General features: G+C 40.4%; 1 long non-coding RNA gene across 1 annotated transcript in view; it reads right to left on the bottom strand.

The window, feature by feature from the left end:
• The window catches only part of LOC139751102 (uncharacterized), a 35,872-nt gene extending 10,823 nt beyond the window's left edge, over positions 1–25,049 (bottom strand). The window contains exons 1-2 of the long non-coding RNA XR_011713285.1: positions 24,795–25,049; positions 22,600–22,683 (exon numbers count right to left, since the gene is read on the bottom strand). This is a non-coding gene — a long non-coding RNA (uncharacterized lncRNA). The remainder of the gene's footprint in view (positions 1–22,599; positions 22,684–24,794) is intronic.
• Positions 25,050–25,768: the final 719 nt, after the last annotated feature.

Raw genomic sequence — 25,768 nt, 5'->3', positions numbered from 1 at the left:
TCGCCGCTAATGAGGAAGTGACTATTCGAATACTATATAATCGAATACCTTTCGTCTCACGTTGGTGAGCAACAGGGTCTACATTGGTCACATCTCATCAGGCTCACACAACCAGCACATACCAGTAGCAAACCCTCCTGCCACGCAGGGGTCCCGGGTTCGATCTTGGCTGTTGAAGGTTTGAGTGCAAGGAATAGAGTGAATTGGAACGATGTGGTATACCGGGGTCGACGTGCTGTCAATGGATTGTACCAGGGCATGTGTAGCGTCTGGGGTAAAACTTGGAAAGTTCTGTGGGGCCTGGATGTGGAAAGGGAGCTGTGGTTTTGGTGCATTATACATGACAGCTAGAGACTGAGCGTGAACGAATGGGGCCTTTGTTGTCTTTTCCTAGCGCTGCCTCGCACACATGAGGGGGGAGGAGGATGTTATTCCATGTTATTGCACGCCTTTCACCCTCCTGCATGTTCAGGCCCCGATCACTATCTTTTTCACTTCATCTGTCCACCTCCAATTTGGTCTCCCACTTCTCCTCGTTCCCTCCACCTCTGACACACATATCCTCTTGGTTAATCTTTCTTCATTCATTCTCTCCATGTGACCAAACCATTTCAAAACACCCTCTTCTGCTCTCTCAACCACAAATCTCTCTTACCCTTACATTACTTACACGATCAAACCATCTCACACCACATATTGTCCTCAAACATCTCATTTCCAGCACATCCGCCCTCCTGCGCACAACTCTATCCATAGCCCACGCCTCGCAACCATACAACATTGTTGGAACCACTATTCCTTCAAACATAACCATTTTTGCTTTCCGAGATAATGTTCTCTACTTCCAGACATTCTTCAAGGCTCCAAGAATTTTCGCCCCCTCCCCCACCCTATGATTCACTTCAGCTTCCATGGTTCCATCCGCTGCCAGATCCACTCCCAGATACCAAACACTACTTCCTCCAGTTTTTCTCCATTCAAACTTACCTCCCAATTGACTTGACCTTCAACCCTACTGTACCTAATAACCTTGCTCTTATTCACATTTACTCAACTTTCTTCTTTCACACACTTTACCAAACTCAGTCACCAGCTTCTGCAGTTTCTCACATGAATCAGCCACCAGCGTTGTATTATCAGCGAACAACTGACACTTTCCAAGCTGTTTCATCCACAACAGACTGCATACTTGCCCCTCTTTCCAAAACTCTTGCATTCATATCCCTAACAACCCCATCCATAAACAAATTAAACAACCATGGAGACATCACACACCCATTCCGCAAACCTACATTCACTAAGAACCAATCACTTTCTTCCTACACGTACACATGCCTTACATCATCTATAAAAACTTTTCACTGCTTCTAACAACTTGCCTCCCATACCATATATTCTTAATATCTTCCACAGAGCATCTCTGTCAACTATCATATGCCTTCTCCAGATTCATAAATGCTACACACAAATCAATTTGCTTTTCTAAGTATTTCTCACATACATTCTTCAAAGCAAACACCTGATCCACACATCCTCTACCACCTCTGAAACCAAGGCACCTCACCATGAATCATACACGTTAAACCTTACCAACCAATCAACAATACAGTTACCCCCTTACATATAAATTCCACTGCAATACCATCCAAACCTGCTGCCTTGCCGGCTTTCATCTTCCGCAAAGCTTTTCCTACCTCTTCGCTGTTTACCAAATCATTTTGCCTAACCCTCTCACTTTGCACACCACCTCGACCAAAACACCCTATATCTGCCACTATCATCAAACACATTCAACAAACCTTCAAAATACTCACTCCATCTCCTTCTCAAATCATCACTACTTATCACCTCCCCAGTAGCCCCTTTCACTGAAGTTCCCATTTGCTCCCTTGTCTTACGCAGTTTATTTACCTCCTTCCAAAACATCTTTTTATTCTCCCTAAAATTTAATGATACTCTCTCACCCGAACTCTCATTTGCCCTCTTTTTCACCTCTTGCTTCGTCGCTGTCGACCACGTTAGCGAGCTAGCGCAAGGAAACAGAGGAAAAATATGGCACCCACATGCACATGTATATACATACACGTCCACATACGCACATATACATACCTATATATCTCAACGTATACATATATATACACACAGATACATATATACACATATACATAATTCATACTGTCTGCCCCTAATAATTCCCGTCGCCACCCCGCTACACATGAAATGACAGCCCCCTCCCCCCCGCATGTGCGCGAGGTAGCTCTAAGAAAAGACAACAAAGGCCACATTCGTTCACACTCAGTCTCTCGCTGTCATGTATAATGCACCGAAACCACAGCTCCCTTTCCACATCCTGACCCCAAAAGACTTTCCATGGTTTACACCATTCGCTTTACATGCCCTGGTTCAATCCATTGACAGCACGTCGACCCCGGTATACCGCAGCGTTCAAATTCACTACTCCTTGCACGCCTTTCACCTTCCTGCATTTTCAGGCCCCGATCACTCTTAATCTTTTTCACTCCATCTTTCCACCTCTAATTTGGTCTCCCACTTCTCATTCCCTCCACCTCTGACATATTCTCCATGTCAGTCTTTCCTCACACTATCTCCATGTGACCAAACCATTTCAAAACACCCTCTTCTCTCTCAACTACACTTTTTATTACCACACATCTCTTACCCTTTCATTACTTAAAACCACCTCACACCACATTGTCCTCGAGCATCTCATTTCCAGCGAATCCACCCTCCTCCGCACAACTATGGCCCACTCCTCACAACCATATAACATTGTTGGAACCATTATTCCTTCAAACATACCCATTTTTGCTTTCCAAGATAACGTTCTCAATTTCCACACATTTTTGAACGCTTCCAGAACTTTGCCCCCTCCATCATCCTATGATTCATTTCTGCTTCCATGGTTCCATTCGCTGCCAAATCCACTCCCAGATATCTAAAGCACTTCACTTCCTCCAGTTTTTCTCCATTCAAACTAACCTCCCAATTGACTTGTCCCTCAACCCTACTGTACCTAATAATCTTGCTCTTATTTACATCTACTCTCAGCTTTCTTCTTTCACACGCTTTACCAAACTCAGTCACCAGCTTCTGCAGTTTCTTACCCAAATCAGCCACCAGTGCTGTATCATCAGCGAACAACTGACTTGCTTCCCAAGCTCTCATTCACGATATGCTGCATACTTGCCCCTCTTTCCAAAACTCTTGCATTCACCTCCCTAACAACCCCATCCATAAACGAATTAAACAACCATGGAGACATCACGCACCCCTGCCGCAAACCTACATTCAATGAGAACCAATCACTTTCCTCTCTTCCTACACGTACAAGTGCCTTACCTCCTCGATAAAAACTTTTCACTGCTTCTAACAACTTGCTTCCCACACCATATATTCTTAATACCTTCCACAGAACATCTCTATCAAATGCCTTCTCCAGATCCATAAATGTTACATACAAATCCATTTGCTTTTCCAAGTATTTCTCATACATTCCTCAACGCAAATACCTGATCCACACATCCTCTACCACTTCTGATACCACACTGCTCTTCCCCAATCTGATGCTCTGTACATGCCTTCTTCCTCTCAATACCCTCCTATTTTCCCCAGGAAATTTTTATATATATATATATATATTTTTTTTTTTTGCAGGGAAAAAATGTAACTGAGTGGGAGATGTATAAAAGTATAAAAGAAAGAGACAGGAGGTCAAGAGAAAGTTGCAAGAGGTGAAAAAGAGGGCAAATGAGAGTTGGGGTGAGAGTATCATTAAATTTTAGGGAGAATAAAAAGATGTTCTGGAAGGAGGTAAATACAGTGCGTAAGACAAGGGAGCAAGTGGGAACTTCAGTGAAGGGCGCAAATGGGGAGGTGATAAGTAGTGGTGATGTGAGAAAGAGATGGAGTGAGTATTTTGAAGGTTTGTTGAATGTGTTTGATGATAGAGTGGCAGATATAGGGTGTTTTGGTCGAGGTGGTGTGCAAAGTGAGAGGGTTAGGGAAAATGATTTGGTAAACAGAGAAGAGGTAGTAAAAGCTTTGCGGAAGATGAAAGCTGGCAAGGCAGCAGGTTTGGATGGTATCGCAGTATAATTTATTAAAAAAGGGGGTGACTATTGTTGACTGCTTGGTGAGGTTATTTAATGTATGTATGACTCATGGTGAGGTGCCTGAGGATTGGCGGAATACGTGTATAGTGCCATTGTACAAAGGCAAAGGGGATAAGAGTGAGTGCTCAAATTTCAGAGGTATAAGTTTGTCGAGTATTCCTGGTAAATTATATGGGAGGGTATTGATTGAGAGGGTGAAGGCATGTACAGAGCATCAGATTGGGGAAGAGCAGTGTGGTTTCAGAAGTGGTAGAGGATGTGTGGATCAGGTGTTTGCTTTGAAGAATGTATGCGAGAAATACTTAGAAAAGCAAATGGATTTGTATGTAGCATTTATGGATCTGGAGAAGGCATATGATAGAGTTGATAGAGATGTTCTGTGGAAGGTATTAAGAATATATGGTGTGGGAGGCAAGTTGTTAGAAGCAGTGAAAAGTTTTTATCAAGGATGTAAGGCATGTGTACGTGTAGGAAGAGAGGAAAGCGATTGGTTCTCAGTGAATGTAGGTTTGCGGCAGGGGTGTGTGATGTCTCCATGGTTGCTTAATTTGTTTATGGATGGGGTTGTTAGGTATGTGAATGCAAGAGTTTTGGAAAGAGGGGCAAGTATGAAGTCTGTTGTGGATGAGAGAGCTTGGGAAGCGAGTCAGTTGTTGTTCGCTGATGATACAGCGCTGGTGGCTGATTCATGCGAGAAACTGCAGAAGCTGGTGACAGTTTGGTAAAGTGCGTGAAAGAAGAAAGTTAAGAGTAAATGTGAATAAGAGCAAGTTTATTAGGTACAGTAGGGTTGAGGGTCAAGTCAATTGGGAGGTTAGTTTGGACGGAGAAAAACAAGAGGAAGTGAAGTGAAGTGTTTTAGATATCTGGGAGTGGATCTGGCAGCGGATGGAACCATGGAAGCGGAAGTGAATCATAGGGTGGGGGAGGGGGCGAAAATCCTGGGAGCCTTGAAGAATGTGTGGAAGTCGAGAACATTATCTCGGAAAGCAAAAATGGTTATGTTTGAAGGAATAGTGGTTCCAACAATGTTGTATGGTTGCGAGGCGTGGGCTATGGATAGAGTTGTGCGCAGGAGGGTGGATGTGCTGGAAATGAGATGTTTGAGGACAATGTGTGGTGTGAGGTGCTTTGATCGAGTAAGTAATGTAAGGGTAAGAGAGTTGTGTGGAAATAAAAAGAGCGTGGTTGAGAGAGCAGAAGAGGGTGTTTTGAAATGGTTTGTTCACATGGAGAGAATGAGTGAGGAAAGATTGACCAAGAGGATATATGTGTCAGAGGTGGAGGGAACGAGGAGAAGTGGGAGACCAAATTGGAGGTGGAAAGATGGAGTGAAAAAGATTTTGTGTGATCGGGGCCTGAACATGCAGGAGGGTGAAAGGAGGGCAAGGAATAGAGTGAATTGGATCGTTGTGGTATACCGGGGTTGACGTGTTGTCAGTGGATTGAATTAGGGCATGTGAAGCGTCTGGGGTAAACCATGGAAAGTTGTGTGGGGCCTGGATGTGGAAAGGGAGCTGTGGTTTCGGGCATTATAGCGTGGCAGCTAGAGACTGAGTGTGAACGAATGGGGCCTTTGTTGTCTTTTCCTAGTGCTACCTCGCACACATGAGGGGGTGGGGGATGGTATTCCATGTGTGGCGAGGTGGCGATGGGAGTGAATGGGGGTAGACAGTGTGAATTGTGTGCATGGGTATATATGTACATTGAGATGTATAGGTATGTATATTTTCGTGTGTGGACGTGTGTGTGTGTATACATTGTGTATGGGGGTGGGTTGGGACATTTTCTTTCGTCTGTTTCCTTGCGCTACCTCGCAAACGCGGGAGACAGCGACAAAGCAAAATACCTTAAATATATATATATATATTCTCTAAGAAGGAACAGAAGGGGGCCAGGTGAGGATATTCCCTCAAAGGCCCCGTCTCTGTTCTTAACGCTACCTCGCTAAACCGGGAAATGGCGAATAGTATGAAAATAAAATATATACATATATGAAAAGATCAATTTTTGCGCGAGATCAAGATATTCCTACGAGTCCACTGGGAAAAAAAACGATAAGTTCCCAAGTGCACTTTTGTGTAATAATCACATCAGGGGAGACAAGAGAAATATGTGTCAGTTGATATACATCGAAGAGAAGCTAGGACGTTATTTGGTAAACATGTTTATGAAATGGCGTCCTAGCTTTGTTTCTTCTATGTATATCAACTGACTCATATTTCTCTCTTGTGTTTCTCCTGATGATGTGATTATCACATGAAAGTGCAATTGGGAACTTATCGTGTTTCATTTTCCCGGTGGACTCAAGTGTATATTTATATATATATGTGTGTATATATATATATATATATATATATATATACACACACACATATCAAGGCCCTAACATTACTCAAGATCTTTCTAAAGACATCAGCAGCCAAAATCTCGTCCATATCTGGATAAACGGAATTATCTCTGCACCCTCTACAGTGGTGGGAAATGGCGTCTTGGGGTTGATGGACAAGCAAGTTAATACTCTTTATTAGTATGATACTTTATTTTTATCAGTAACAGTATTTTGATAAGTAAGCATGACGTACTGTCGAGTTGTAACAGTTTACGTTTACCCATAAATACGTTAAGCATTTTGCAGTTCATGCAAATAATTCTAGAAAATTATGGGATACTTTCAGTTGTTGCCTTTGATTGTATGCAATATCAACAGTATGAATGACCCAATAAATTAGAAAAGATTTTATTCGTATCAATTATTGCGTAGTCTTTATTACTATTGGCACAAGCGTTCTATACAAATGATCAATATGTACTAACATTACTGGATTATGTTTTGTTATATATGGACGGTTCCGAATAAACGAGAAAATATGTTAATATGTTTGTCGCAGACAAATGTAGGCAACAAACTATCATAAGGGCACCTTCGTTAGGGTTCCTTTGGGTCACGCTTAACATGTCTATTGCCAAAGACCTTTCCGTTACGTTTGTGTAAGCGATATCATGGAATCTTATCCTTAGCTACGTATGTCAGCGATGCTACAAAGTAATGTCCGTGTTAGTCAAGTTATAGTGTGGAACGTAATGCTGTGTATGCTGGCAGGTGCTTAATGAAACTTCTCTCTCCGATGCTGCGAAAACTTGTGGATCCTGTTGTGTTCCTCTCAGTGGTGCCACGGTAATTTGCATCTGTATTGTTGATGCCAGTTCTTTGGTGCTTGTTAATTTTTGCAAACATGAATCTTTACACAAATTGTGTCTGCAGAGCTCCGATGCTTTACAGACTATGAATATAGCCTCTACCTGTAATAAGAACTTTACTATTGAGTGTTTTGTGGTATCACGGAGCTTTACAGAACAGCAGTGGCACAGCCGCCGACGCTGGCATTCTGGCCGCTAAGAAGAATGAATGTTCCTCCCAGATCAAGGCGTTAAGGTGGGTAATCCTATAATGTCCACATCTCTTGGCCAAGAGTTGTGAGGACATTACGCTAGGCCCTGGAAGGGAAGGTTGGGGTAAGAAATGGAGAAGTCTGAGGGAGGAGCAGAGGAAGGTTGGAAAGGTCTCTAGGAGGAGAATAGGGGTTTTAGAGAGGGTTGTAAAGGGAGAAGCGAGGGATAGGAATAGCCGTGAGATAGGGAAAGGAGAACTGGTAGAAGAGGACAATACTAGGGAGGAAAATCACAGATGAGAACTTAAAGAGGAGAGGGCACAGCCGAGAGAAAGTCGTAAGGGGAACGACAGAGCTTGAGAATAGCATGGAGATAACCAGCCAGTATGATGGGATGTCTTAGTAAATACTACCGTCCTGAATTAGGAGCGTTAGGATTGCTGGCCTCGTTTGTTTTTCCATCAATACGGGATTACCGGAACAGTCTTGCCAGCTTCTCAAACACCATACACCTACTCACACCTCACTTATTTTCTTCATACAAGTGCTCTTGCCATATCTTGGCTGCACAATCGATTTTAAATGTAATCATGGGACAGCTCAACAAACATTCCCCCAGTCCGCATAAGAATCTAAATCTCTAGGTTCCCGCCTGGCCCTACCGCCAATGGGAGGGAGGGTTCAGACAGTAGCAGTACCGGCCCCTCCCACGGTCTTTCCCACTTTTTTTTTTTAGACCTGCTGGTTTTTCTGTTCACTATACGAACATTCGTGGTCTTTAGTAACCTTCTGTTGAACATGATATATATATATATATACATATATATATATATTACTTATTTTGCTTTGTCGCTGTCTTTACGAGTCACAGGGTAAATGAAACACGATAAGTTCCCAAGCGCACTTTCGTGTAATAATCATCAGGGGAGAAACGAGAAATACAAGTCAGTTGATATACATCGAAGAGACGAAGTTAGGACACCATTTGGTAAACATGAGAGTCCAAAACATACAACGAGCGTTCATACTTATTTTACAAATTTTATTAACAATAAAGTTATCTAATTTGTATAGACCATCACTAATATTAAAGTTCTTTGTATTCAATAATAGAAGATTCAATGACATTTCTCTTGGTAACAGAGTTAGAGTTAATTGAGATGGCATTAATCCAGTCAATACAATGATCAGTTTTAACGTGATTAAACAATGCATTTGATTCTTGTCCCGTTCTTACTATATGTTGCTTAAGTCTAACAGAAAGATCCTTACCAGCCTTATCTGCTTTAGACAAAAGTAACTGTTTATCTAAAATGAATGATCTAAATGATAACATTCGAAACTTAGTAAAAATCCCTTAGAAGCAGTTAATTCTCTTTTCAGTAAAGAACTGAAGTCGTTGAAAGGTAATAGTTCCCTTATCAAAAGTCATCTTCGTCCCATTCATTGCCATATATGTATGGACTTGCCAAAACAATTTTCCAGCAAGACCTATAGCGAGTTCAGTAGACTCCATCACATTCTCAAAATGGTTAGTTTCTTTATTAAGCCCTTTAGTGGGTAAGGTATCAAATTCGAATATGAACAATGTAGATCTAGTCAAGCTAAACAATATCTATGTTAATTTTGATTTCAAACTAGTTAGCTTTGACGTTTCCTCCCTTTTCACTAAATTTCCAGTTGATGACCTTTTAGAATATTTATTTGATGTTTTGGATGATATTCAGTTACCCGTTTCAAAGACTGTTGTCATTGAACTGATAAAATTGTGTACAAAAGACTGTGCATTTCAATTCAATGGAGATTCTCAAAAATTTGTTATGGCAATGGGTAACCCTCTTTCACCTGTACTAAGTAATCCTTATATGGAATTTTGAAACAAAATTACTAAAGGATATCTTACCTTCTAATGCAATTTGGTTTAGGTATGTAGATGATGTTCTTTGTATTTGGCCAACAAATGAAAATTTACAAATATTTCTCCCCTTAATTTAGTATCAAATTTACTGCAGAAAATTAAATTAATGGCATGTTACCATTTTTAGATTGCATGATCCATAGGCAAGGAAACAAGTTTAAGTTTAGCATATACAGAAAACCTACCAATGTATGCTCATATATGAATATTACTCATCTCAACATGACAGTTAAATTATCATTTCAATACATGTTCCTTAGGGCATTACGTTCTTGCATTCCAGAGTTTATTGATGAGTTTGAGAAGATATATTCTATTGGATCCAAGTTAAAATACCCTAGATTTTTCATTGATAAATCCCTTAAGGTAGCAAAGAACTCATTTCATAGAGTTGAGCCCAAACCTCCCATTGACACCAAGAATCTTTTAGTTCTCCCTTTTAATAATAATTTTACTTCTCATGTTGCTGAAATCCTTTAATGTAGATGCTGCTTTGGCAACAGTAATACTATAAAGATTATCAATCAGGAATTCACCAGAAAATTCTTTCGGATGCATCTATAAAGTGCCATGTGGAAATTGAAAATTTTATGTTGGTCAGACTGGTAAGGATCTTTCTGTTAGACTTAAGCAAAAGATATAATATAAGAATGGGACAAGAATCAAATGCCTTGTTTAATCACGTTAAAAACTATGATCATTGTATTGACTGGAGTAATGCCATCTCGGTTATTAACTTACCAAGAGAAATATCACCGAATCTATTATTAAATACACAATTATAATATTAATAGTGATGGTCTATACAAGTTAGATAACTATTGATAAAATTTGTAAAATGATAAGTTTATGAACGCTCGTTGTATGTTTTGGACAATCACGTTTACCAAATGGCATCCTAGCTTCGTCTCTTCGGTGTATATCAACTGGCTTATATTTCTCTCGTGTCTCATGATGATGTGATTATTACACGAAATTGCACTTGGGAACTTATCTTGTTTTATTTTCCCAGTAGACTCATAGGAATATATATATATATATATATATATATATATATATATAATCTTTCATACTATTCGCCATTTCCCGCGTTAGCAAGGTAGCGTTAAGAACAGAGGACTGGACCTTTGAGGGAATATCCTTACCTGGCTCCCTTCTCTGTTCCTTCTTTTGGAACAAAAAAAAAAAAAAAAAAAAAAAGGGGAAGATTTCCAGTCCCCCGCTCTCTTCCCTTTTAGTCGCCTTCTACGACACTCAGGGAATACGTGGGAAGTATTCTTTCTCCCCTATCCCCAGGGAGAACATACATACATATATATATATATATATATATATATATATATATATATATATATCCTCAGGCACCTCACCATGAATCATACATATATTAAATAACCTTACCAACCAGTCAACAATAGTCACCCCCTTTTTTAATTAATTCCACTGCAATACCATCCAAACCTGCTGCCTTACCGGCTTTCATCTTACACAAAGCTTTTACTACCTCTTCGATGTTTACCAAATCATTTTCTCTAACCCTCTCGCTTTGCACACCACCTCGACCAAAACACTATATCTGCCACTATCATCAAACACATTCAACAAACCTTCAAAATACTCACTCCATCTCCTTCTCGCATCACTATTTGTTATCACCTCCCCATTAGCCCCCTTCACTGAAGTTCATTTGCTCCCTTGTCTTACGCACTTTATTTACCTCCTTCCAAAACATCTTTTTATTCTCCCTAAAATTTAATGATACTCTCTCACCCCAACTCTCATTTGCCCTCTCACCTCTTGCACCTTTGAGGACTGGCGAAATGCTTGCATAGTGCCATTGTACAAAGGCAAAGGGGATAAGAGCGAGTGCTCATATTAGAGGTATAAGATTGTCGAGTATTCCTGGTAAATCATATAAGAGGGTATTGATTGAGAGGGTTTAGGCATGTACAGAGCATCAGATTGGGGGAGAGCAGTGTGGTTTCAGAAGTGGTAGAGGACGTGTGGATCAGGTGTTTGCTTTGAAGAATGTATGCGAGAAATACTTAGAAAAGCAAATGGATTTGTATGTAGCATTTATGGATCTGGATAAGGCATATGATAGAGTTAATTGATATGCTCTGTGGAAGGTATTAAGAATATATGGTGTGGTAGGAGAGTTGTTAGAAGCAATGAAAAGTTTTTATCGAGGATGCAAGGCATGTGTACGTGTAGGAAGAGAGGAAAGTGATTGGTTCTCAGTGAATGTAGGTTTGCGGCAGGGGTGTGTGATGTCTGCATGGTCGTTTAATTTGTTTATGGATGGGGTTGTTAGGGAGGTGAATGAAAGTTTTGGAAAGAGGGGCAAGTATGCAGTCTGTTGTGAATGAGAGAGCTTGGGAAGAGAGTCAGTTGTTGTTCGCTGATGATACAGCGCTGGTGGCTGATTCATCTGAGAAACTGCAGAAGCTGGTGACAGTTTGGTAAAGTGTGTGAAAGAAGAAAGTTAAAAGTAAATGTGAATAAGAGTAAGGTTGCTACGTACAGTAGGGTTGAGAGTCAAGTCAATTGGGAGGTAAGTTTGAATGGAGAAAAACAAGAGGAAGTAAAGTGTTTTAGATATCTGGGAGTGGATCTGGCAGCGGATGGAACCATGGAAGCGGAAGTGAATCATAGGGTGGGGGAGGGGGCGAGAATTCTGGGAGCCTTGAAGAATGTTTGGAAGTCGAGAACATTATCTCGGAAAGCAAAAATGGGTATGTTTGAAGGAATAGTGGTTGCAACAATGTTGTATGGTTGCGAGGCGTGGGCTATGGATAGAGTTGTGCGCAGGAGGGTGGATGTGCTGGAAATGAGATGTTTGAGGACAATATGTGGTGTGAGGATTTGATCGAGTAAGTAATGTAAGGGTAAGAGATGTGTGGAAATAAAAAGTGTGGTTGAGAGCAGAAGAGGGTGTTTTGAAATGTTTGTTCACATGGAGAGAATGAGTGAAGAAATATTGACCAAGAGGATACATGTGTCAGAGGTGGAGGGAACGAGAAGTGGGAGACCAAATTGCAGGTGGAAAGATGGACTGAAAAAGATTGAGTGATCGGGGCCTGAACATGCAGGAAGGTGAAAGGCGGGTAAGGAATAGAGTGAATTGGATCGATGTGGTATACCGGGGTCGACGTGCTGTCAATGGATTGAACCAGAGCATGTGAAGCGTCTGTGGTAAATCATGGAAAGTTCTGTGGGGCCTGGATGTGGAAAGGGAGCTGTGGTTTTGGTGCATTATTACATGACAGCTAGAGACAGTGTGAACGAATGGGGCCTTTGTTGTCTTTTCCTAGCCCTACCTCGCACACATGAGGGAGTTGTTATTCCATGTGTGGCGGGGTGGCGATCGGAATAAAGGCAGACAGTATGAATTATGTACATGTGTATATATGTATATGTCTGTATATATATATGTGTACACTGAGATGTATAGGTATGTATATTTGCGTGTGTGGACGTGTATGTATATACATGTGTATGTGGGTGGGTTGGGCTATTCTTACGTATGTTTCTTTGCGCTACCTCGCTAACGCGGGAGACAGCGACAAAGCAAAATATATATATATATATATATATATAGGAAAGGATCACAATTTTGTGCGTGATCCCCGTGGACTCATAGGATAGATATATACATGTTATATATATATTTTTTACCCCCTTTTTTAATAAAAAAGGGGGTGACTGTATTGTTGATTGGTTGGTAAGGTTATTTAATGTATGTATGACTCATGGTGAGGTGCCTGAGGATTGGCGGAATGCGTGCATAGTGCCATTGTACAAAGGCAAAGGGGATAAGAGTGAGTGCTCAAATTACAGAGGTATAAGTTTGTTGAGTATTCCTGGTAAATTATATGGGAGGGTATTGATTGAGAGGGTGAAGGCATGTACAGAGCATCAGATTGGGGAAGAGCAGTGCGGTTTCAGAAGTGGTAGAGGATGTGTGGATCAGGTGTTTGCTTTGAAGAATGTATGTGAGAAATACTTAGAAAAGCAAATGGATTTGTATGTAGCATTTATGGATCTGGAGAAGGCATATGATAGAGTTGATAGAGATGCTCTGTGGAAGGTATTAAGAATATATGGTGTGGGAGGAAAGTTGTTAGAAGCAGTGAAAAGTTTTTATCGAGGATGTAAGGCATGTGTACGTGTAGGAAGAGAGGAAAGTGATTGGTTCTCAGTGAATGTAGGTTTGCGGCAGGGGTGTGTGATGTCTCCATGGTTGTTTAATTTGTTTATGGATGGGGTTGTTAGGGAGGTAAATGTAAGAGTCCTGGAAAGAGGGGCAAGTATGAAGTCTGTTGGGGATGAGAGAGCTTGGGAAGTGAGTCAGTTGTTGTTCGCTGATGATACAGCGCTGGTGGCTGATTCATGTGAGAAACTGCAGAAGCTGGTGACTGAGTTTGGTAAAGTGTGTGGAAGAAGAAAGTTAAGAGTGAATGTGAATAAGAGCAAGGTTATTAGGTACAGTAGGGTTGAGGGTCAAGTCAATTGGGAGGTGAGTTTGAATGGAGAAAAACTGGAGGAAGTGAAGTGTTTTAGATATCTGGGAGTGGATCTGTCAGCGGATGGAACCATGGAAGCGGAAGTGGATCATAGGGTGGGGGAGGGGGCGAAAATTTTGGGAGCCTTGAAAAATGTGTGGAAGTCGAGAACATTATCTCGGAAAGCAAAAATGGGTATGTTTGAAGGAATATTGGTTCCAACAATGCTGTATGGTTGCGAGGCGTGGGCTATGGATAGAGTTGTGCGCAGGAGGATGGATGTGCTGGAAATGAGATGTTTGAGGACAATGTGTGGTGTGAGGTGGTTTGATCGAGTAAGTAACGTAAGGGTAAGAGAGATGTGTGGAAATAAAAAGAGCGTGGTTGAGAGAGCAGAAGAGGGTGTTTTGAAATGGTTTGGGCACATGGAGAGAATGAGTGAGGAAAGATTGACCAAGAGGATATATGTGTCGGAGGTGGAGGGAACGAGGAGAAGAGGGAGACCAAATTGGAGGTGGAAAGATGGAGTGAAAAAGATTTTGTGTGATCGGGGCCTGAACATGCAGGAGGGTGAAAGGAGGGCAAGGAATAGAGTGAATTGGAGCGATGTGGTATACAGGGGTTGACGTGCTGTCAGTGGATTGAATCAAGGCATGTGAAGCGTCTGGGGTAAACCATGGAAAGCTGTGTAGGTATGTATATTTGCGTGTGTGGGTGTGTGTATGTACATGTGTATGGGGGGGGGTTGGGCCATTTCTTTCGTCTGTTTCCTTGCGCTACCTCGCAAACGCGGGAGACAGCGACAAAGTATAAAAAAAAAAAAAAAAAAAAAAAAATATATATATATATATATATATATATATATATATATTTATTAGTACATTATTCCTGGGGATAGGGGAGAAAAAATACTTTCAACGTATTCCCTGCCTGTAGAAGGCGACTGAAAGGGGAAGGAGCTGGGGACTGGAAATCCTCCGCTTCTATTTTTGATTTTTCGAAAGAGGGAACAGAGAAGGGGGCCAAGTGAAGATATTCCCTCTACGACTCTGTCCTCTGTTCGTAACGCTACGTCGGTAACGCAAAACATGGTGAATATGTATGAAAAAAATTGAATGTAAATACATATATGTCGTTAACGGGATAGCCTTGATTTGGGCCTCGACTGCCGTTGCCGTCTCAGCAAACAAAGAAAAAATACAGCCAGCTACTAGTAACTCAGTTTTATCCATCAAACCTTATCCACAACAACATCAAGTCCCTCAACAAATTTACTCATGGCCCACAGCTGCTTGCTTCACCTACAGCCCAAGCCAAGAAAGTCAAGTTTCAGGCAAACCATTATCAACCTTAACTATGGATCTAACAACCTCATATATACAAGTCATCTACAGATCTAGGAGCTATTGAAATGCGATTCACCCTAAGCGTCGGCGGCTACGGGTTTACAAGTCAGTTACAAGTAAATAAATCATCCAAGGAGCAAGCACCTACAGATTACCTGCATGGCCAACAGCTACACAAGGTATCAGGTCATCTACAGATCTAGCTGCAAAGAACTACGTAGCAGCTGCAAGGATTAGAGTCTCCCACATCTTCAGCAGCTGCGTCATCAATTGTCCCAGAGTTAATTTGATGGTTCACATTGCTATAGCTAAATTGATAACATTCATGCTTTCGATTGGAGCTCGGAACCATTAGAACAGAGTTGCTGAAATGAACAGAAAGCAAATAAATACTTGAAAGTTGTTTCCTGTGTCAGTTAAGATGAAAAGGTCAAGAAGGGCGACTTAGTTCTGGTTTAGGAGTGAAAATAGTAGTCAGGCAAGTGCTTACTCATGGGTGAGTAATTATGAGCTGGCTTTAACTAAAGGCAGTAGATATTCTTTTGTTGTGAGAGTAAATGTCTGATCAGGATAAAACAGATTTTGACGATTGAAAAAGGGTTTCACAGGAAATGGAACTAAGGCTGGATTGGGGTAATGTTTTCGGACGTTCAGCAAGAATAATGTACCAATTTCTGCCAGACTGTTCCCCTTAACCAGCCATCATCGGCCCTTTCTCTAACAATCTTTAGCGAGGAGAGTCTTGGAGCGGTGGGAAATGTTAAAAGGTGATGAAAGTCGGGTAGTGGGGAGAGGAATTTGAATGTGGTGTGAATGATAAAGGAGATAAAGTGGAGATAAAGGTTGGAGATTGGTGAAATTAAGGAGTAGACAGAAGGGTTTCAGGATAACGAGAGATAGCCCATGGACGGCGGGAAGGAGTGCCAAGGAGTTGCAATAGAATTAGAAAATGAAAGGATAAGGGAAATAAATAGATGCTGACGATATTGTAAGATCACTTAAGAATATGATGGGGTCAGAGGTAGTGAAAGGAGCCAAAGGCTGGTGAAGAGATTTAGGGAATGAGAATGGTCATTTCTTCCTGAGGAAAACCAGAGGTTAGGAAGGGAATGAGATCATGAAGAAATTCAGTAGATGAGAAGGTGGGAGGGTCATGGGTTCGTGAGGTGGGTCGAGGTTTATGCTAAGGATCAGGAAACGGGAAGGATGCGAGAGGTCAAAAGTTAGAGAGGCAGGCTACGAGGAGAGAGGAAGTTGCGAAGGAAATGGCGAGACGAGTCACTGGCTTAGGAAAATCAGATGGAGTGATCATGATGGTTATATGGATGAAGGATTAGAGTTAGTAAGTCGTGTGGAGGTATTGGATTCTTGAGGACGATCTTGAAGTAGAAAGAGGAACTAGATCTTAAGGGCAGTGCTCCTGAGGAGGATCGAGGAACGCTCAGAGGTCAAGGGGCTATGAGTAGATTCCGAGAAGTGAGCATCGGATGTCAATTACTTTGCTGAGAGAGAGAAGAGGATCGAATTAATGAGCGGAGTTATAACATGAATAGGGTTTAGACTGGACCACAGTTGGAAAAATATTCATAAAGATCAAGATCTTTTCACAAAGATCACATGAAGTTTATTATAAAAAGATCGCCGATAGATCAAGGCGTAAGAAGGATCACGTAACCCTGTTGACAAGTGATGAACACGGGATGGATATGAGGAATCAATATGAGGAATACATTCAAAAGCGATTCAGTGTAAAAGAGAGTTTGGTACGAGTCGCTGGGAAGATTTGGGTGGGGCAAACATTTGTGCGATTCATGTTTAGAGTCCTGAAAATGTTCCGAGGGATCGTAACGACATGAAAAAGCTTTCCGTTCGTCGTTTAGAAGATCTGAATATTTTGAGTGGTTATGTATGTTTTCAGAAATATCTGTGGCAGTCAAGATAATAATGTGAACATTCCTCTTCCTTGATCATTGTCACTTCTGTGGAATACTCATAACATTAGCTTATTTGTTTTACATCAGTAAAAGAAACCCCGTAGTTAGTTTTGCCGACAATTATAGAATATATAGCGAGACAAACGAAAAGAAAAAAAAAGCTAATTATATATGTGAGCAGTCTATGAATGATGCTAGGTGTTTACGCAAGATGTTACTTGCACGAATAAATCTTTTGGAAACGAGACTTCAAGTTAGAAGAGAAGTGTTGTTCATTATCAAGCACACAACATGTGAGACTGTCATAAGAACTCTGACCTTCTCTGTGATCTTTATCGAACAACACGACCATCATCAGCCGTCATCTCTATGGGATCATATGATATGACGGTATGATTCAGACGCAGCTATTACTCTATCTAAAAACTATTTCACCCGACGTAAACTAACGTAACCTAAAGAAGGATGGTAAACAGTTCTTAATGTTTATTTATACTCAAACTAATCAGCTACATCTAACCAGGAAAGAAAAGCTTAATGAGAATTGCAAGGATATGCTGAACGAGTCTGAATACTTCAGTCAAGCTGAGGAAATGAATACTCTATACGCCACGAGCATTATAAGACTTCATTCCCACCTGCCGAGTTGGAGGAAGAGGGGGACCAGCTTCCATGCACAACACACCTCCTCCTAAGGCTGGTGAGGCCAAGGCCAGGTTCCAACCACAACACAGCTTCTCTTATGGTTGGGGAGGAGAGGATCAGGTTCCAACAACAAACTTCATATAAAGTGGGGAGGACGGGGCCAAGTTCCAATTACAACGCACCTTCTCCCCCAAAGACTGGAGATGAGGGGTCAAAGTTCACAAACTACACACCTTCTCCTAAGCTGAGGGTTCGAGTGCCAGGTTAGACATATTGATGTTCAGAACTGGCGAACTTATTACCTTTGTGGTCTGTGAAAAGCTAGAAAATAGCCACCACAATATTGTTAGAGTTGCTGTAATCTGACGATTCGATTTCAAAGGAAACATGACGGTACTCAAGTTTAGGTTATCTGACTGCAATAACTTACATCATGACTCGGGTCAAGTAAATTTGATCAGACTGGTAGATTTGGATACAGTTGAAAAGATCTGAAACGATTCAAAAATACATTACTTACCTCTAGAAAAAAAAAAGATAGCATCTCTAGAAAGGTGATAAAGGTCTGTAAAAGGTAGGAGCCAAGTAGAAGCAAAGAAATAGATTACTTAAAACGTACAAGAGTGGTGAAAAATTATGACCGAGTGTACATATGATTGCAAAGACAATGTAGGACGGAAATTAGACCTAGCAAGAACAAAAATTTCTTAATGTGAAAAAACACCCTAAAGATATATTTTTTGAATGTTAATAAGAAAGAATCAAAGAAACTACTGGTCAAATATTAAATCATAATGAAGCATTGATAGATGTCACTAAAGAAATGGCTTCCTTTCTTGACAAGTTTTTTGACAGGTATTTACCAACGAAAATTCGTTAAGATATCACCAACGCCAAATATATTTCTCAAACTATATCCAAATAAATTAACAGGTCCAGGCGATATCTCCAAGTATAACGAAAGAAGCTAGACAGCAATTAGCTTTTCTGTTCACCAAAATAGTCAACAAATCAATGCAGGAAGGAAAAACTCTTGATGCGTGGAAGCTAGCTAACGTAACACAAATATTAAAAATCGGTGACGAGAAATGTACTTCGGATTTCCTCCTCATTAGCTTTACTTCAATCATAGGCAAAGTATGAGAAACAATAATTAGAGAAAAAGGCGATCATTCTCAAAGAAAATAGTTTGATAACTGACCAACATGGTTTCTGATGTTATATACTTGGAATATCGGAAAGCCTTCGATAAAGTACTAAATAAGATATCGCTAAATAAGATTAAAGATCATATATATCCGATTGGCTCAACCCAAATTCTCCTGTTGAGGCTGAGGAGGATGGGATAAAATGAAGCATCTGATTGGCCTCACGTCTACAGCGGAGCTCTACAAGGCGCACTTCTAGATCCCATACTTTTCTTCGTCTACATAAAATACCTGGAGAAAGGACTCGCTGGCAGAAACTAAAGATTCTCTGACAACATAAAACTGGGAGAATTAGCCAACTAAAAGGAAGACTGCCTGCAGATTCAGAGGGATTTAGATAAAACAATGCAGTGGTTAGAGACATGACAGATGGATTTCCATGTCAACAAATGCAAAGTCATGCATCATTGTTCCAAAATTCTAGGTGGGCACAAGACTTTTGGTAAACCTTTACAAGAAGTTAAAGAGAAAAGGGTCTGTGATAATCAGAAATGACCTTAAGCATGGTAAACAATGCCTAGCTATTTACGCAAGGTGAACCCAATATGACCTTAGTTTTCATAGCTCGAAATACAAGCTACAAAGGATACGATACTCATCCCTTACATACCCTTGTTAAATTCCATTTACAGTACGCTGTTCATTACTATTTACCATACCTCAACAATGATTAAGAGAAACTTTAGCGAATTAGAAAAAAGGCCAACAAATGCAATTCCTTGACCCCCAAAATAAGTTATACAAGGAAACTGAAAGATAAAACTATCTTCTCTAAAAAGAACTGCAAAACCTGAGGGAGACCCATAGAAGTGCTTAAAATGCTAAGCAATTTCGATGACATGTAAAAATCTCATCACTTCAGTCTGACTTTGCAAGATATAATGGCATGAAGGTAAAAGATGCAATGATAATTGCAAAATTTTTCACATGTAAAGTGATGGAGTACTGGAATGAATTACCTCGTCATAAATGCTTGTATTACAAATACCTTCAAGTCGAAGCTAGACAAATACTTTATGACATCTGTTATCAGTATAAAAATCTAAGTCGTCATTAATCTTTTTCCCTAGAATCCTACCACAGAGCAGATGTCGCCAAATTGATGGGGAACTTTTTCCATTCAATATACCTAAAACATTTCCATGACTATCTTATCTCTGAACTAAATATTTTCTAATCATTTTCCTGACGGCAGTCGAGTCGGAGGGAGAGGTGGATGGGACCTAGGTGCCTGTTCCTTTATTCTACCACTGTATGTAGAAAATTTCTACATAATTTCGTTATGGGGCATCAGAATTCCTTTTATCTGTCCTTCACATATACTTCCATGTACAGCACACCTTCTCTTAAGTCTGGGGAAAAGGAGACATGGTTCATACGACACACACCTCCACCTAAGGTGGGATGGGGGTCAGACTCCGTTGCCTGACACACGGCACACCAGGGGTAGGACGTGGCGAGGGGACAGCACACCACAGCGACAATTAGGAGAATGGGACGTTGAGGGAAAGCTTTCAGGATGCAGTTTAATTTCCCAGGACGGTTGGGAATGTTATTCAACCAGTAGTATCACATTTCACCGTCCTCGCAGGAGAAACATGACTATATTCATTGTATGTTATCAGCAGAATCACAACACAAATATCAAGAGGAAAAGATAATTTCCCCATTTGTTTTTTTCTTTCATCATATATTTTCTAACATTTCACCTCGAAATTTAGATAGGCGCAATGAAAGAATGAAATGGTCTCTTACAGTCTCCATTTCTTTGAGAGCCCACAATACGACTGGACGTGACTGACCACACAGTCGACTTTTTGACTTACCACGTAGCAAGACTTTGCGTGTCTGACCAGTTAGCAAGACAGTACATAGAGCATACAGTTGGACTGCGTTGCTGACCACACAGACTGCATATGGCTAACCACACAAATAGACGGTAAGTGGCTGTCTACAGAGTACATGGCTGATTTAATTGGCTGACCACACAGACTACATTAGCAGATTTAGGCCAGAAGGTACATCACATAAGCCAAAAGCTCAAATGAAGTCGCTGACCAGCTGCCGATGACCTTCAGACTTGGACTTACACTGAGCACAAGTTCCCACAAAGAAATTCGGAGAATTGCGGAAGGATAATGTTTAGTGGAATAACCAATCACTCCTGACGTTTATCCCCTCATATCGGAACACGTTCCTTTTTTAGTTTAGTCATTGTGCGTTTGGCAACCTCCTAGGTTTGTCAACAAAGTACAGACACTACCCGAATGCCTTTTCGAGGTACCCTCACAACCTCTTAACCAAACCATATCTATACAGTTAGATTTTCATAGACCTTTTCCATTTTTCATCGTTGTTCATTTCAGAAGTCTAGTTTAATAATTCTAGGATACTTTTTTTCTAACGCAGTTTTATCTCAAGCAATTCTCTTTCTACATCTACTGATAAAACAGATATCCCGTCATCATATGTACACTGAATATATAACTAGCCTTCATTACTGTTTAGCTTTCAGTCTTGCAACAGTTGTAAGCTTCTCTCACTTTATGCACGATTATCCGGCTACTGAAACCGACTGGAACACTGAATAGTTCGGTAGCGAAGAAAATTCAATTAAGCAAGAACTCATTTCTCCCTGGAGCAGGTCACACGCACAAGTTCACACACACACTATAATGTATTGCAACACGACGTAACATTTTTTTACCTAAAACCTTTCAGAATGTGCGAGTTGGAGGTTGTGGACCAAAACGTTGCTGTGATAGATGACAGCATTACTAGTATGATGGTAATGGATGAGAATGCCGGGTGACCGATGGTGGCACGTCCTTCTTGCTGGTGCGGGCGAAAGGTTGCCTCATAAGTCACTTTTACACAAGCCAATCCGCCCGTACGGCTGGTATTAGCATTATCGACGGAGACAATATGTCGACAAAAATTATTTGTACTAGAATAACGTTTTGAGCTAGTATACCGTCCACAACAAAAGTAACGGCAAAATACATGTATCTCAGTTTACATATCTGCGATACAGATTACTACCTGCGTATAGCTTTAAAAAGATTTATGAAAAATCTTTAGATTTTTATTCTAACAGGAATTTAAATCTTCAGTCAGTGTACATGTTATGAACAAAAAGTTCAACCTCATCAAGGAGACTTTAAAAAGTAACAAGATTACACGGTAAAAAGCTACAAGAGTATCTGGGTAGTGTCGCCTCTTATGGAAAAAAACATTTAGAAGATCGTTATCGTTGACACATTTTCATCCCATAATCACTACACCCCGCACACTTCGTAGGACCCAAAAATTTATTTTTCTTTTACGTTATCTTCGTACTCATCAATGAACTACACAGAGTCAAATTCGCAGTAGTTTTGCCCAGAAATAACCAAGATTGTGGTGATACAGCTCTCCCAACATTACAGAAAGATGTGGACATTCGTGAAGAAATCAAGATCAATACTAGATTTTAAATTACCGCAAGGAATTTCTCTGGATACAGTTAAAGATCTTACCTTAATAAGGATGAAACTGCAGGCCGATAAATCAACAGGCAAGTTCGAGTATTGTGAAGAACTTCAAAGGGAAACAGAACATACCTGAAAAAAAAATCTTTCGATGTTCATTCCGCATTAAGAAAAAGTTCGCAAAAAAAAAAAAAAAAAAAAAAACTATTTGAGGGTCCTGCAAGGACAACGAAAGAAATTTTAAAAGAATGAATAATAAATAAGAGTTAATGCTGGTCTCTGTCGAAATATATTTGACAATATCTTTATAAAAGTCTTGGATTCCTGGATGGAGTATTATTAAAAAAGGATCAAATGTGGAAAATGAAATATTTTACAGGGTAAAAAAAAAAGCCAAGCAATCGTTTAGCTTTTTTCTAAGTAAAATTTTAATGTTAACCACTTCCATTAATAGATTGAAGCACTTTTCGTACACCAATTTCTAGGATAAGTAGAGAAAAAATAATTGCAGTAACGTACTCTAATAACCTCTACACCGAATGAAAAATATATCTGGAGGCTCAAGTATCTTATAAGACATGACTAACCATGTTCTCTTTCTACCAAATATTGCTTCCTATCGATAAAATGCATTTGCAAAATTATTCCAGGTACATTAGGCCACAGTAGTTCGCCGACAGAGGTGGTGACACCGAATGGGAGGGAAGGAGTGAGAGTACGTGGAATAGTGATGAACTGTTAATTGCTATCAAGTGCATGTGGTTATTAGCACATTTGGGAAAGCAATAACGACATCCGATTAGAGGGTATTACAGAAGTGTTTGAAAAGCGATATTATCGATTACAGAAGGGCGAGTGGAAACGGTGAGCGGAGTACAAGGGAGGAGTGTGTTTAGAGATTACAAGACGCGACAATTTACCCGTAAATGTTGCACGTTCCTGTTAGTCTACGTATTTATACGAAACTATAAGGTATACAGAATCCTGCATGGACCTCCACGGTAAACACATGCTAATAAAATGTGATCTATTACGCGTTGGTTGACAGCTGCTGTACAACTGCATGTTAGCGACAACGCGAAATATTAAACACTTACATGCCTGATTGTCATACAAAACATAACACCGGACCAGTCTTAAAAAGCAATTAGACGGACCATCTGTCGAACAGTGAACGTTACTACTCTTCCATTTACCGTGACGCCATCCCCCATAACAGTCACCAGCTCAGTTGACAAACATTAGGTTTGTGCTCGCGAACTCGTGTGGCCTAACAGATGCTTCTTCAACCCAATGATTGAAATACACGAATTTAAATCACGTGACCATCTTAATATAGCCAAGCATCCTCCTCCACTGCGTGGGCTAACGAGCTCAATGTTATAGTTAACTTTAATCAGCTACAGTTCCAGGGCTGATGAGCACACAATTTTAAACTGGTCTAATCAGAATCTATGCATGTTCAGTAATGGACACTTCAGTGAAGCATTTCATTTCGAAATATTTAGCCTATAATGGTACCCGTCTGTACGTATACATCATGATAGTTCCCCTTAAAACTAAAGTTCATACACAATTCTCACTGGTACCGGCCTGTCACCACTTTAAAAGCTTCGTTCTATATTACTTAGTTGTATGGCCACCAATATCCATGTTTGTCTGGACAAGTGGTAGGAATAACCAAGTCTGTGTTGCTGGACAAGCGATACGAGTTTCAATTTCCTTAGATTACTAAACCGTGCAATACCTAAGCTCATCTAACGCTTTTAAAGGAACTCATGGTAGAAGAGAAAATTTCGAGAATGGGTTTTACATCGGTACAAACCTTCCAGATAAATCTTCAATCTACCTGGCATAAGCGAGATCTTTATAAAGTAAAAGGAAATTTTACTAAACTCATCATAAACGTACACTAAATCCAAGAATTTCAGGCATAAATCAATATAAAAAGCCATGTTTAATGGATTAAAATGTTACAAAAATCACATTCGCAAAGCAAACTACGTACTGTAAGAAAAATAGATTTAGTGAAATTACGGAAGGAGCAAAACCAGCACATGTATAACCTTTATATATTTCAAGACTTCCCTTCATACGACCTTACCTATACCAATTTCTTTCGCGAAACTGCATTAACATCTACAATGAATTTCCTAGCGTGACAAAACCATTAAACCAGCATTGACGAAGGTAAATATTCATACCAAGTACTTCACGTTCAATTTGTTCCAAGAAATATTTACCTGTTACATCAGCAACCAGCATGGGTTTCGGCAATAGCCGATGTGATGCCAACCAACACGGACATTCCACTCGCTTTGACTATTACAGTAACGACAAATCTTCGCCTCCTTGCACTCGATCTTGTGTTTCTCTTCTCGTATCTTCAATCATTTGACAAAACCTTTATCACATTTGGTAATCGCGAACAAACGATGACAGTATGTCACTCCGCTTAGAGAGAACGCTACGCAGTCATGACACCTGCAAGCTTAATTGTCTCTAACCTTCTGGCCACAAACTGGGGTCCCAAGTGGACCAACTGCGTCGCCTAATGACGTAGGGACTCTAGCTGCACCAATCATCGACCAGAATGATTTGTTTACATAGGCTGGGCTACAACGACTGTTCTAACTATCCGTTAGTTGTGATACAATCACATGGTGGTAAGGTAAAACATGATTTTTTTTTCACTTACGACATAGAGAATGAAACCAAAGAAGATATATACATTAAGGTCAGTTATAAAGATCTCAGGTAATCGAAAATGTTTGGAGGAATAAGACAATCTTCCATCAGAACAACATGTTTGTCACCGTCTGAACTAGCCAGCCAGCCTGCCTGCCGCGTGCTGACTGACACTTCGATAAGAAGGGTGAACCAGCAGCATGATTTTATAACACGGAAGAATGTATATCTTATCTATATAATTCATTATTTGAGCATCCAAATGTAAGAATAGGAAAGCGTCTCAAGGAGTTTTTAAATAGAAAAAATTTAACTTTCTTGTTGGTATGAGTCTATGTCACATTCCCAACTGAAGCAAACCCCATCGGTGTCCCGGGTCAGTACCGTCCTTCATAGTGAAGCATTGACGGCAAGCCTGCCTGGCTCTTATTGTACCTGGTCATTAATCCAGCTGTGAGCCTTGCTTCAAGTCCACTAAAGGACCTTGCTGTGAGCTTTGCTTCAAGTTCAATCAAGATCCTGTCATGAA

The sequence above is a fragment of the Panulirus ornatus genome, chromosome 11, assembly GCF_036320965.1.
Source record: "Panulirus ornatus isolate Po-2019 chromosome 11, ASM3632096v1, whole genome shotgun sequence".
NCBI classification, from domain to species: Eukaryota; Metazoa; Arthropoda; class Malacostraca; order Decapoda; family Palinuridae; genus Panulirus; species Panulirus ornatus.
This window is presented reverse-complemented; position numbering and strand designations above follow the sequence as displayed.